The sequence below is a fragment of the Macaca thibetana genome, chromosome 7, assembly GCF_024542745.1.
Source record: "Macaca thibetana thibetana isolate TM-01 chromosome 7, ASM2454274v1, whole genome shotgun sequence".
Classification (NCBI taxonomy): Eukaryota; Metazoa; Chordata; class Mammalia; order Primates; family Cercopithecidae; genus Macaca; species Macaca thibetana.
The window spans coordinates 38,848,149-38,863,047 of NC_065584.1; the positions used below are offsets into that span (position 1 = coordinate 38,848,149).

The 14,899-nt window shown below is 49.2% G+C and overlaps 1 protein-coding gene across 1 annotated transcript in view; it reads left to right on the forward strand.

The window, feature by feature from the left end:
• ZFP36L1 (ZFP36 ring finger protein like 1) overlaps nt 1–14,899 on the forward strand; it is a 242,883-nt gene that overhangs the window by 200,120 nt on the left and 27,864 nt on the right. The window lies entirely within an intron of this gene.

Sequence of the window (14,899 nt, forward strand, 5' to 3'; positions counted from 1 at the left end):
CTATTTTTGGCACAAAAAACTAAAAAGAGAACCACCATTTTATCCAGCAATTCCACTACTGGGTATATATCCAAAAGAAAAGAAATCAATATATCAAAGAGATATCTGCACTCCTATATTTATTGCAGCACTATTCACAATAGCCAAAAAATGGAATCAACCTAAGTGACCATCAATGGATGAATGGATAAAGAAGATGTGGCCTATATACCCAGTGGAATATTATTCAGCCACAATAAAATAAAATCATGTCATTTGTAGCAACATGGATGCAAGTGGAGGTCACCATTTTAAGTGAAATAAGTCAAGCACAGAAAGACAAATATTGCATGTTCTCACTCATATGTGGGAGCTAAAAACTTGGATCTCATGAAGACAGAGAGTAAATTTGTGGTTTTCAGAGGCTGGGAAGGAGAGAGAAGTGAGGGGATGAAGAGAGGTTGATTAATGGGTACAAATATACAGTCAGAAAAAAATGAGATCTATTGTTCTATAGATCTGTAGGGTGGCAATAGTTTACAATAATCTATTATGTATTTCAAAATAGCTAGAAGGGAAAACTTGAATGTTTCCAGTATAAAGAAAAGACAGATATTCAAGGGATGGATATCTCAATTATCCTGATTTGATATTTACACATGATATTAATGTATTAAAGTATTACATGTACCCTGAAAATATGTACATCTATTATGCATCAATAAAAAATAAAGATATCTTAAAATAAAATAAAATGTGTAAAGGAAAAAAATCATTTGACCATATATGTGAGGGTTTGTTTCTGGGTTCTGTCTTCTACTTCATTGGTTTGTATGTCTGTCTTTATGCCAGTAGCACATTATTTTGAATACTGTAGCTTTGTACTAAGTTTTGAAATCAGAAAACATGAGTCCTTTAGCTTCATTCTTCTTTTTCAAGATCATTTTGGTGATTTACGGAACCATGAAATTCAATATACATTTTAGGATTAGTTTTTCTATGGGATTTGATAGGGATTGCATTGAATCTGTAGATCACCTTGCTGTAGTGAGAACTTCCAGTACTATGTGGAATAGAAGTGGTGAAAGCAGGCATCCTTTCCTTGTTCCTGATCATAGAGGGAAAGCTTTCAACTTTTCACCATTGAGTATGATATTTGCAGTGGGTTTTTTGTGTACGGCTTTTTAATGTTGAGGTAATTTCCTTCTTCTTTCTTTTTTTTTTTTTTTTTAAAGTTTTATTTTTAAAAAATCAACAGATAATAATTGTACATATTCATGGGTTACCTACTGATTTGATTACACATATAATATGTAGTGATCAGATCAAGGTAACTAGCATATCTCTTATCTCAAACATTCATCATTTCTTATATTGGGAACAGTCAGTGTCCTCCTTCTAGCTATTTGAAACTATATATTTTGTTGTTAACTGTAGTCATCCTACAGTGGTACGGAACACAGAACTTATTCCTCCTATCTAGCTATAATTTTATATCTTCTAACAAATCTCTCTCTAACTCTCTCTTCCCCTTATCCTTCTCAGCCTCCAGTATCCTCTGTTCCACTTTTTCTATGAGATCAACTTTTTTTATTTTTTTACTTCCACATATGAATGAGACATGCAGTGTTCCATTCCTGGCTTATTTCACTTAATATAACGTCCTCCAGTTCCACCCATGTTGCCAAGAATGACAGAATTTCATTCTTTTTTAAATAGCTAACGAGTATTCCATTGTGTATATATACCACATTTTCTTTGTCCAATCATCTGTTGTTGAACATCTAGAATTCTATTCCTAATTTGTTGAGTGTTTTTATCATGAAACAGTATTGAATTTTGACAAATGCTTTTTCTGCATCAATTGAGGTTATCATTTTTCCCTTTTGTCTGTTAATGTGGTACACTGATCGTTTTTTGTGTGTTGAACCATCCTTGAATTCCGGGAATAAATTTCACTTGGTCATGTGTGTAATCTTTTTAATATGCTGCTGAATTTAGTTTGCCAGTATTTTGTTGAGGTTTTTGCATCAATGTTCTTAAGGGATATTGATCTATTGTTTTCTTGGCATGTCTGTCTGGCATTGCTTTCAGGGTAATACTGGCCTCATAGAATGAATTAGGAAGTGATTTTTCTCCTTTTTTTTTTTTTTTTTTTTTTTTTAGATAGAGGCTTGCTCTGTTCCCCAGGCTGGAGTGCATAGCGAGATCATGGCTAAGTGCAGCCTCAACTTCCTGGGCTCAAGTGATTCTCTCGCCTCAGCCTCCAGAGTAGCTGGGACCACAGGTGTGCACCATGATGTTTGACTAATTTTTGTATTTCTTGTAGAGACAAGGTCTCACTATGTTTCCCAGGCTGGTCTCAAACTCTCAAGCAATCTGCCTGTCTCGGCCTCCCAAAGTGCTGAGATTACAGGTATGAGCCACTTTGCCCAACCCCTCCTTTCCAATTTTTAAAAATGTTTGAAAAAGATAGGTGTTAGTTCTTTAGATATTTGATAGGATTCACCGATGAATCCATCAAGTCTAGAGCTTTTCTTTGTTGGAAGGTTTTTGATTACTGAGTCAATCTCCTTACTAGTTATAGGTCTATTCAGATTTTCGATTTTTTCTTGATTTAGTCTTAGTAGGTTTTACGAATATGTCTATTTCACTTAGGCTATCCAATTTGTTGGTGTACAATTGTTCATAGTACTCTCTTAGAATCCTTTTTATTTCCATAGAATTGGAAATAAATGTTCCCACTTTCTTTTTTTTCTTTTTTTTTGAGACAGAGTCTCACTCTTGTTGCTCAGACTGGAGTGCATTGGTGCAATCTTGGCTCACTGGAACCTCCACCTACCAGGTTCAAGATATTCTCCTGCCTCAGCCTCCTGAGTAGCTGGGATTACACGCATGTGCCACCTCGCCTGGCTAATTTTTGTACTTTTTTAGTAGATACAGGGTTTCACCATGTTGGCCAGGCTGGTCTCGAACACCTGACTTCAGGTGACAACACCCGCCTTGGCCTCCCAAAGTGCTGGGATTACAGGAGTGAGCCACCGTGCCAGGCCAAATGTCCCCACTTTCATTTCTGATTACAGTAATTTGAGGCTTCTCTCTCTCTCTTTTATTAGTCCATCTAGTGAAAGGTTTTTCAATTTTGTTGATCATTTCAAAAAACCAACTTTCGGTTTCGTTGGTTTATCTCTATTGTTTTTCTTTTTCTTTTTTTCCTTTTTTTTGAGATGGGGTTTTGCTCTGTTGCCCAGGCTGGAGTGTGGTGGCATGATCTTGGCTTACTGCAACTTCTGCTTCCCAGGCTCAAGTGATCCGCTCATCTCAGCCTCCCAAGTAGCTGGGACTACAGGCACACACCACCATGCCCAGCTAATTTTTTGTATTTTGGGTAGAGGTGGGGTTTCGTCATGTTGCCCATGCTGGTCTTGAACTCCTGAGCTCAAGTGATCTGCCTGCCTTAGCCTCCCAGAGTGCTGGGATTACAGGCATGAACAACTGTGCCCAGCCTTTTCTATTGTGTTTCTATTCTCAGTTTAATTTATTGTTAGTATTTATTTCGGCCACCACGACCAGCCTCCAGTTATATTTCTGTTATTGATTTTTAACTTCATCCTGTTGTGGTCTGAGGAGATACTTTATATGACAGTTATCTTTTTAAATTTATTTAAATATTGGGTTGTTTGGTCTTGTCTTTATACTTCCTTAAGTTGTAAAGTTAGGTTGTTGATTTGAAATCTTTCTTGTTTTTTAATGTAAACACTTATAGCTATACATTTTCACCTTAGCACTGCTTTTATTGTATCTCATACATTTTGCTTTATTGTGTTACTTATAGCTATAAATTTGCACCTTAGCCCTGCTTTTGCTGTATCTCATACGTTTTGCTTTGTTGTATTTTCATTTTCTTTTATTTCTAGGTATTTTCTAGTTTCCTTTGTGATTTCTTCTTTGATCCATTGGTTAAGAGTGCATTGTTTTTTTCACAAATTTGTGAATTTTTCAGTTATATTTCTTTTTCTTTTTTTGTAGACAGGGTCTCACTCTGTCGCCCAGGCTGGAGTGCAGTGGTGTGATCACAGCTCTCTGAAGCCCTGACCTTTCCAGGCTCAGGTGATACTTCCACCCCAGCCCCCAAGTATAGCTGGGACTACAGGTGTGCACCACCATGCCTGTTTTTTTTTTTTTTTTGGTAGAGATGGGGTTTCAGCATGTTTCCCAGGCTGTTCTTGAACTCTGGGCTCAAGTAGTCTTCCCACCTCAGCCTCCCAAATTGCTGGGATTACAGGCGTGAACCACCACAACCGGCCTCCAGTTATTGATTCTGTTATTGATTTTTAACTTCATCCTGTTGTGGTTCGAGTAGATAATTTATATGCCAGTTATTTTTTAAAATTTATTGAGACTTCATTTGGGTTTGGTCCCATGGGGCTTGTGTAGATGCAGGGCTGGAAGTTGAGTGGACAGCTACTTTTGGAGTTACATATTGTATGGGGCTAATACTTCCTCCCTCATAGGGCTGGTGTGACATGCAAATGAGATAACGCAGGCGAAAGTCCTTTGTAAAGTATAACAAGATAAGGAAAAGTTTATCATTGATCCTTTTTACCACAGAGAGGAGAAACAGCCATTTCCCTGCTTTCTCCTCAACAGTGCAGTCTCTCTTGGGAGCAGGAGACAGGAGAGAAAAGGCTACACTTTTGGTTGGGAATAGCCTCTTGTTAAAATCTGAGCAGTTAAAGTGGAGTGCCTAAACACCAGCACAAGTTTGTCATCACAGCTCAGCTGAAAAATCCAAGTTCTGTATCTTTTTCATTTGTGTTTTTTGTTTGTTTTGTTTTGTTTTTATTTGAGACAGTGTCTTGCTTTGTTGACCAGGCTGGAGTGCAGTGGGGCAATCTCGGCTCACTGCAACTTCTGGCTCCTAGGTTCAAGCTATTCTCATGCCTCAGCCTCCCGAGTAGCTGGGATTACAGGCGCTTGCCACCATGCCTGGCTAATTTTTGTATTTTTAGCAGAGACCAGGGTTTCACCATGTTGACCAGGCTGGTCTCAAACTCCTGGCCTCAAGTGATGCACCCACCTCGGCCTCCCAAAGTGCTGGGATTACAGGCATGAGCCACCATGCCTGGCCACCCCTTTTTCATTTGTGAACTAGAAATAATAACACCTACCTCATGTGTAATTGTGAGGATTAAGATAACTTTTACTCTCGTTGGTGTTGTCATTATCACTAATATTTGGAGAAAGCCATGCTAAAGGGCTGTATATGTTGTTCTGCCATCTTGCAATGACCTTCTGATGTAGATCTATCACTTTCTTTTTTCTTTTGAAAAAATTGAGGGTTAGTTGCACAGCGCTTCCAGACCCTACAGGAGGCTGGAGTTGTCCCTGTGCTCCTAGACCAGCTGTCTTTAGGGAGTGGGGCTCTATGCAACCTGTGCCGGGAGCGGCCACTAGAGGGCACTCGCCTGCTCCTCAGGGCCTGTGCAGGACCGGAAGGTGTCCGGCTCTAAACACACCCCCTCGGACAGCCGATGTGCTGCATGCCCAAAGTGACCTCTATGGCATTTTCCAGGATGGAGCCTAGTCTCCAGGATCCCATGTGGGAATATGGGGCTAATAGGCCTGCTCAGTTTGTTCTCAGAACAGGGTGGTGAAAGCATTTGCCCTGCTCAGATTCCTGGGACCCTGTGCAGAAAGGTGAGGGAAGATGGTGCTGTCTGTCCCCTTTAAGGATTCCTCCAGGACAGGCAGCTCATGCAAGATGTGAGTGCACAGGGGAGAGCACCAAGGTGTTGAGCAGTTTCCTGTGCACCCCACCCCCTCCAGGAGGCCCTTCATACCCTCTCTTAGCTCACTGTATGTCATGACAAGCCCCCACTCCCGAAGTGGGCAGTGGGTACAAACTCACGACTGGGGAGGGACTGTGCCTGACCAGGCATGGCTCTGGGGTCCCCTCTTGGCTTCCGCTGACCCCAAGTTGAGCAGCATCTGGTACTTGTTCTCCAGAAGCACACTGGCCAGCACCTGCCCCTGGCTTGCTCCAGTCTTCCTTGGAGAGCTGGCTGAGGGCTGGATGGGAGAGTTCCCCTGTGTGCCCTTTAACTCATGGAGTTGCCTTTGACCTGGTCCAGTTACTTCCCCTTGAGCCTCATGGAAGGTGTTGGTGGGCTATAGATCCCTAAGTTTCCCTGCCTCCAGCCCCAAGATCCACAACCCCTTTTTGCCATGTTATCCTGACTCCTGGGTCCAGTCCAGCCTGCCCCTTACCCCATTGGCCTTCCCTGTCCATGGCAGTGACCCCTTGCTGAGTCACATCCGCACCACCTTGCACCCACCCCCTTGGGCAAACAGGGACTGGGCAGTGACCCCCAGGGCCCAACAGTCAGTGCAAAGGAGTGCTGTCCTGGTCAGGCCTACCTGCCTTCCCAGGACAGCAGTTGGGGCCTCTTGGCCACCCATCCCCACCTCCACCTTGGGCAGAACCAATGGATCTCTTTTTCCTCTTTTCCTCCCAGCAGGGGTGGGCAGATCGATATGTGGCTCAGGTTCCTCTTAAGCAATGGAGCTCCCAAAGCCCTGTAGATGATTGACCTGGCCAGCCCATCACTTGGTCATGGAATGTGCGTGTGCCTGGCAGGCAGAAGCCCTGTGGCCTCCAGAGTCCCTTTCTGGGTAGGGTTCTTTCCAGGGAGGGAGACCACTTGGGGGCTATTATTCATGGTAAACCAGATCCCAGTGGGCCACCCAGTTTCTCAGAAGCCACATTCCCTCTTCACTCCCGGAGGCCATTTGACAGAGCAGCGATTGCTCCTCTCTCTAGCTCAGCCCTTTAACCACCGCAACATTCATTTACTAGTCTGCGTGTCCACTGACTGGTTCAGTAGTAAACCACTGTATGTGAGTAAACCACTCACTAACCCACGGGCTTATACACTCACTTGCCCTCCCACTCATCCCCATATCCTCTCACATATCCCCTTACCTGTCCACTCCCTCCCTCATCCCAGTGAATACCTGAATGTCTGAGGTACCAGCCTGGTGCTAGGCACAGCCAGCAAAAAAGCTCTAAGCAGTTGTCAAGGGCAAAGGCTTTGGAATCAGAAAGATGTGAATCCTGACTGTACTGTTTCCTGGCCATCTGGCTATGGGTACATTTCTCCAATCTCTGAGCCTTAGTTTCTTCATCTGTCAAACAGGGACCTCATGCACCTTCCTTTCAGGGAGGCTGTAAAGATCGGCTTTAGGATTAATACATGCAAAGTGCTTCAGCCAGAGCCCAGAGAACACAGCTGTAGTCACAGGGCCTCTCAGCAGCCATGTCCTGGCCGTAGGGACTATAGTTGGCCCCATCTGACCCTGGGTGGACCCTGGGACAGGGAGGGGCCCATTCCTGCCCCTCAGCTAAGCTATGCTCCCTGGACAGGTGGTCCCCTCCGCCAACCCTGGAATGGAGGGCAACAGTCACCCAGCTTCCTGTGCATCCCTTCCCTGGCCTTCTTTCCCTCAGGATGCCCTGGGGTTTTCAGGTCACCCAAGACACTTGGAGCAAGATCTAGCTTGCTCTCTCCCCTCTCTGCCAAGGAAGTTCTCCGTGACAGCACCAGGGGGTGGGAACTGGCTGAGAGCATCTGACCCTCTGAGGGAGCATTTTCCTTCCCACGTGAGGCCCTGTGTGCCCAGGACCTAGTTAGCCCCCGTCCTCTTCCCTTCCACCCACAGCCCCAGTGCAGACTGTTCCCTCCAGCTCATCTAGGAGTTCCCTGGGGCAGCAGGTGCACCCTGAATGCCAAAAGGTGGGCTTAGCTGTGGGGTCAGCTAGGGGAGGGGAAGAGAGAGGGACTAGAGCACGGCTGGGGCAGGGGTTCCGTGTGAAGGGATTTCCTTCATTTCCCCTAGACAGGCAGCCGTGTGAGGTGCACAGGGGAGCGTTTTGGGCCCCTTGGCTTTGGTTAGGGGATGTGTAGAGTTGTGGGTGTGAACTTTGGAGTGGCTCGCACAAGAATGCACATTTTCTACACACTGGCCCGGTGACTTTGGGTAAGTCACTGGTAAAATCTTAGTGGTTTAAGAAATGCATGTGACATACTCAGCATGCACTGGCACCCAGGAAGTGCTGTGTTACTAGGGGATGGTCCTGGGGCCAGTGGCTTTGTACCAACCTGGGTAAGTCCCCGGCCATTCAACTCAGCCCAGCAGGGGAAGGGCTGTAGGGAGCCCTTCCCCTCCCCTTGGCTAGTCCTCGGTGGCACTTTCAGTGGCCATGTCCTTGCTGGATAATGCCTCCTTCATCCTGGATGGGTTGCAGGTAGGGGTAGCAGTCAAGGAGTCCCAACTCCCCAGGCTCATGTTTTCAGCCTGACTTACTGAGTAGACCTGCCTTGGTGGGGATGAGGTGGGATGAGATGAGTGGGTAGGAGTGCATAATTGTCTGGAGGTGAGCTCGGCTGTGGACTCGCGAGCACAGACACACACACTCTCATACATTCCAGCTGCAGCTGCCCATGGGTTAGGGCCCTGCCTCTGGTCTCCTTGCCCCTGGCAAGGTGGTCATTATCAGTTTCCTTCTCAGTTCACTCTATTTTAAGCTTCCAGAGGACAGGAACATGTTTGTTTTGTTTTTAAAACTTTATATCCTTATTGTTCAGTAGAGTAACTGGCACTGAATGAGTGAAATGGAAGAATAACTAGACACTAGGCAGTGTCAGAACAGGTGCGTGGACAGTGCACACTGGCCATCAACTGGGCCATCAACTGGCCATCGAGTGGGCCAAGGTGGGCATCCCCAGGCAGGCATTCTAGGGTCCTGTGTATTGCCATCTCCGTGCCCTCCACCTAAAGCTGGACGTTGGTAGAGGCCCTTATGTCGTGGCCTTCTTGATGTGACAGCCCTGCTTTCCTGAGGCCAGGGATCCCCGGTGTGGGCCATGTCAGGCACTGCCAGCCAGAACCTCCCTGTGCTCAGTGCTGGTGCTTGTTCTTGGAGCACCCCTCTGTCCTGCCCCCAGCCTCAGCACCCAGTTTCTGTTCTGGGGTGGCTCATCCTCATCAGAAAGGGAGCTCCTTGGAAGCCTGGTGGTGCCTGGCTGGTATACAGTGGGTGCTCAGTACATGCCTGCCACCTGAGTGGTCCACTTGCTGGACGGGGCTGGCCGTGTTGCCTAGGGAAGCTGGCGGGGAACAGCGTTCCCAACATAGCCTGCCCACCGGGCTGGCCCCCAGGGTTGAGCACCTCCCAGCTGTCACAACCCACTTGTGAGAAACGGTTCAACCCCGGGAGTGCTATGGTCTGTGGTTGGCCAGGGGCTGGAATTCCCCCAAGGAGGTGGCCCCTGCAGCCAGGCTATGGTCTTGCCTGGAGCAGGGTGACTGGGAGGTCAGAGCACCCATGCCTGTGAACCTGCACTGAGAAGTGAACCTTAGAAGGGGTCAGGTCACCACTCAGGGACCAGCATCACCCCCAGGGCAGCCTCCTCCCAGACGGCAGTGCCAGGATGGGGCCATCTGGGGAGCAGGCTTGCACGGACCATGTCTGTCTGGCGTGGACTCAGGCTGGGAGTCTCAGCACCTTGGGACTGTTTCCTCATCTGTAAGATGGGGGTGCTTACAGACAATGGAACATTATTTAGCCATAGACCGAGGTGCAATAACAATACATGTTACAACCTGGATAAACCTCAAAAACATGATGCTAAGTGACAGAAGCCAGACACAAAAGCTCTGGACTAGGTGAAGTGTCCAGAATAGGCAACCCCATAGCGACAGGAAGTAGAGGGTGGTTTCCAGGGGGAGGAGGGAAAGGAGAGCAACTGTTTAGTGGGTACGGGTTTCCTTTCGGGGTGATAAAAATGTTTTGGAACTAGACGGAGGCAGAGGTTCCACAACCCTGTAAATATACTAAATTCCACTGAAGTGTTCACTTTAAAATGCTTCACGTTATGTTATGTGAACGTTACCTTGATAAACAAAACAAAACAAAACAAAATAAAAAACCCACAGGGGTGCTACTGACTTCACCAGCTGGTTGGGAGGATTCAGAGAGGAGATGGCCATGTAGCCCGAGCTCAGCCAGTGACACTGGTGAATGTCAAAGAATGGAAGCCGTCGTGACCCTGGGGGCTGTGTCAGTTCCCTTGCCTTGCTGGATTCCAGACTGCAGGAGTCAGGGGCAGGAGCCAAGGGGGTAGGTGAGGGCAGGTGGCTTCGCTGGGCACACCCCTTAGTCAGGGGCAGAGGGAGCTGCCGTGGCTGCTTCAGCAGCTGTGGGTGAAGATTCCTATGCTGCAGGCCCAGGCTCCCGCCTCTGATTTGCTGCGCACTTTGGGCTGGCCCTTCAATCCCGGTTCATTTGTTAATCTGCCCATATGTGCCTGGGTACCTGCTCTTCTGTCACTGTATCGGACACCTGACCCCATCCTCATACCCGATTCCCACAGCGCAGGTCACTGCCAGGCAGTGTATTACCAACCTCTTGGTTCTAGGGTCACAGGAATACTGGATCTGTTTTGTTCATGACTGTATTTCTAACACCCAGTGCCTGGCACATAGCAGGTACTCAATAAATATCTGTTGAATGAATAAATGCACAAATCCGCATTCTTTATATAGTGGGTGCCAGGTCCTGTCTGTACTAAGTGCTATCAGTAAATAGCTGTGAGGTCAATGTTATCATTATCCCTGTTTTACAGATGAGGAAGCTGAGGCTCTGGGACATGGAATGGCCATAGCAGAGTTGGGATTCTGACCTGGCAGCCCAGCAGCAGAGCCCTCGCTCTGATCCATCCTATTCTAGGCTGTCTCCTGACCTTGGAGCTCCCACTTTGGGAGGCAGCTTGGGCCCTGAAGCATTCACTCTGCCTCCTCAGCCACAGGGCCCCGCCCACTCCCAGGGAGGGGCTCCCTCTGAAGCCCCACACCCACCACCCCGAGCCCTTTCTCAGGCTCACAGCCACCCCAGCCGGCTCCCTTCCCTGGGAACCTCCGTCATAAAGAAGGCGAGGCCCTGATCTGGCCTGTCTCTCTGCCCTGGGGCCTTCCTCACCCCAGGGAACCTTAGTTATAAATATGGGGGTTACGCCTTGAGCTTGTATTAAGCACCTTTCATCTGGGGAGCTCCTGGCTGCTGGGAGGCTAATTAGCTGCTCTCTGGGAAGAGTGAGTAAGAGCTGACGTCCTAGCCAGGGAACTGCCTTGCTAGGCATGGGGCTGGCCCTCTTGGGAGAGGTGTGTGAGCCATCATCTCGGGTCACCCACTTCTCCATATTTCTCCTTCTGTAGGACCTCCTCACAAGAGTACCTTCTCTCTGGCTAATAAAGAAGCCTACCGTTTACTGAGTGCTTATTATGTGCCAAGGGCTTGCTAAGCCCCTTCACCTGTTAAATATATGTGTGCAGAGCAGTAGGGCCGTAGGACTACATAAATATATGTGTGCAGAGCAGTAGGGGTGTCATGCATTAATGACCACGATGGAGCCCTAATCCTTGCTGGCATGGGACCAGCACTTCTGCACATGACCTCATGGAGTGTGCTGCCTGGCACGGATCAAGCACTTGCTAAGTGGTAGCTATTATCAGTAATCTTCAGAACAGCCCAATGAGGTAGGTACCATGCTATTCCCATTTCTCAGATGAGGAAACAGGCTCAGAGAAGTTAAACCACTTGCTGGCTATCACAGAGTCAGGAGTAGAGTTGGATTGATTTGATTGATTCTAAAGCTGCACATAGTTTTTTAGCTGCTCCCCTCTCCTTTCCCCAACCTGGAGTCTGTTAATGACAAAGGCCTTGCTTTGCATAACGCTAGGTCATGGGGTCACTGGGCAGGGCTGTTCTCGTCCATCTCTCCAACAGTGCACTGGTGGGCTAGGCATGGACCAAAAACCCTTGGAGATCATCTAACACAACTCTTCCCCACCCCACATTTTTCAGATGTGAAAATTGGGGACAGAAGGGACTGAACAAGGTGACAGGATTAATGGGATGATACCTCCTTGTCAGAGCACGAGGGAGAAACAGGCAGTGGTTGGTGCTCATCCCGGCCCCTGTCATCAAGCTGGAATTGATACCAAGTAAGAATCATTCGCACACTAGAATTCCTGGCTGTCATTTGTCAGCCTGGCCCACCTGCAATGAGCAGCCCCAGGGACATTTGGGTGGGGTGCGGGTGCACAAGGCAGGCTGCAGCTGAGACTGGGGTGGGGAGGGTGTACTCCACCTACCTGCCCTCCAGGGTGCTTGGAACCTCCTAGGGCAGGCTGGCCTGTTTGTGCCATGCCCCACAGAGCATTGCAGTGATCCTAGTGCAGAGCACATAGTAGGTGCTTAAAAGTGCTCATTGGAGAAACAGCTGGATCCTGGACCTGCAGGAGGGAGGAGATGGCACACTGAGGGCACTGATGGGTGGATGGTACCATCATGTCTACTCATCATTACTCAGCAGACCTGGTTCCATCAAATGTGACCATCCTTCAGGCCTTACAGAAGGGACCTACGTAAATCTGTTCAGGCAAAGAGAAGTTTGTGGCTGTGGGCACCTGGCTGGGGTTCCTGAAGGTGGAGCATCTTTCTTGGCGCTGACAGGGGTGGCTAAGATCTGAGCATGCAGGCAGGTCCTCTTCTCCCCTGGATGCTGCCCTTCTGAGGAGGGAGCTAGGTGGGTACCAGAGGCATGGGCCTAGGAGGCTCTGACCCCGTGCTTGCCCCGCCACCAGTCTCTGCTTCTACAACCAGGGTCTGCATCTTACCTGCCAGCTCCAGTCCCCTCCCCACTCCCCTCAGGACCTCATCTCTCCTCCTGGCCTCAGCTTAAGGGTTTCCTCAGAGAGGTCTTCCTCGAGAACCTTCCCATCCCAAATCTAAATTAGTGCCCCATTTATATATGTTCTCTGAGCACCTTATTCTTTTCTTTCACAGGAGTTTGAAAGCCTTTTCAAATAGAATCATATATTTCTTTCTAGGTGATTTGTTGAAACAAGTCTGTCTCCTCCGTTAGACTAAGCTCCGCCAGGGGTGGGAAAGTTGTTCCATCCACTCGTCCTCTGGGCCTAGCACGACATATTCTGTATTGAATGAGTAGATGACAGAAACCCCGTGAGAGAGAGTGATCCAAGCCAGTGGTTCTCTGAGTGTGGCTCCAGGACCAGCAGAGCAGCAGCTCAGCATCGCCTGAGGACTTGTTAGAAATGCAAACTCTCTTAGTTGGGGGACCCAGCAATCCGGGTTTGAAAGAAGTGTCCAGGGGGCATTCCTGCGCACACTAAAGTTTGAGAACCACCGAAGGCGGCAAATCCCCTGCAGTTGGATCAGTGTGCACTGTGGCAGCTTTGGCTGCATGTAAGAGGAACCACGGATGAACAAACCCCACTTTCAAACGTAGCAAGGGCAGAGGGTGGACACGTCACCCCGACCCCCAAACGGGGCCCAGGCGTGTTGTTCGGCGGTCTGGCCACTGGAGGGCAGTGTGGCCACGTTCATCGCGCCGCCTCCGAGGGCTTCCTGGCCAGAGCGGCCGCGGGAGGACGAGAGCGAAGCCGTAGCGAGAATCTCGCTCCACGCCGCAGCCTCTTGCAGGAGCTTCAGCTCACCGGCGCGTCGCGTTCTGAGCCGCCGAGGAAGCTCAGCTGCTGCAGCCCCGGCCCCTATCTCTCCCCCGGGCTGCCTCGCGCCTCCCGCTCCCCTCGCAGGTCGGGCCTAGTGTGCGCGTCTGGATGGCCTCGCGCCTGGAAGGTTCGCGAGGCCCCAGGAGCCGCAGAGCACGCCGGGGAGGAGATCCCGGCAGGCCGGCAGGGGCAGAGCGCCAAGGAGGGCGGCGGAACCTTGGCTGCTTCCCGGGAGGCCAAGGGCAGCTCTCCCGCGTGATCCGCGCGCTGCCGAGCGCGTCGGCCATCTTGGCGGCCTCGCCCGGGCCCGCACCCGGCCCGGCTTTCGCCGCGGCGCCGACGCCGGGGTGGCGACGGGAGAGCGCAACCACGAAGCTCGGCCGCGGGAGTGCGTGGACATCGCAGAAGCCCAGGAGAGCCCTGGACCCTGCTAGCTTCCCGGGGGTGCTGGGAAACGCCACCCCAGTAGCCGCCGCGAAGGCAGGCCTGCACTCCGAGCCTCAAGTGAATCGGGTGGCGCCAGCCTGCCTTCTTCTTTTTGCCCCATATTCAAAGAGCGGAAAGTCGGAGGCTCTTAAAGTAGGTCACAGCGGTCAGCAGGTTTTTTTGGGGGCAGGCAAGTGACAGGGCCCAAAACCAGGCGTAGTATCTGGTTGCCTAAGATGCTTGGGCAACTCCTTCACCGGGGACACCAATCTCCGAGCCAGAGATCAGGGACTGGCCCCGGGGAGCTGGCTCCAGGCGGCCGATGCATTCCAGTCCCTGTCCACCATGGGGACTTGAGATGCCATTCTGAGGAGCCCCAGGCCCCCACCACGCCTGTTGCCTGTCTAGCTTAGTTCACACATGGATGCTCTCTCTCTGGCAGTTGGGTATTTCTCAGGTTCCAGAACATCCGTTCATCTTATCAGTCCTTCAAGGTTCAGCTTAAAGATCAGCTCCACTAGGAAGCCTTCTTGGATTTCTCCTGTTAGTTTCCAACGGAATCCGTCTCCTCCCTTCTCTGCACACCTTGAGAAGCAGCAGTAGCTGCAGCTGTAGGCTCTCCTGTTTTTTCCTTACAGTGTTTGTTGCTGCGTACTCTCTCACTGAATTGTTTAATTGTGAGACCCCGTGAGGGTCGGGACCCTGTGATGCTGGCCGGGAAGCGGCCTTGTTGCAAGGGGAATCATGGGATTATTGAATGGGTTTTGATCTGGATTTTGGTGTTGGAAATCAAATTCCCAAATGTTTTCAACCTTGGGTAAAGGAACATGTAATGGTGTTTTCTTAAAGCTGTAATGGAATCCTTTTGTGTGTTTAATTGCTTTAAGTTATTTTAGTA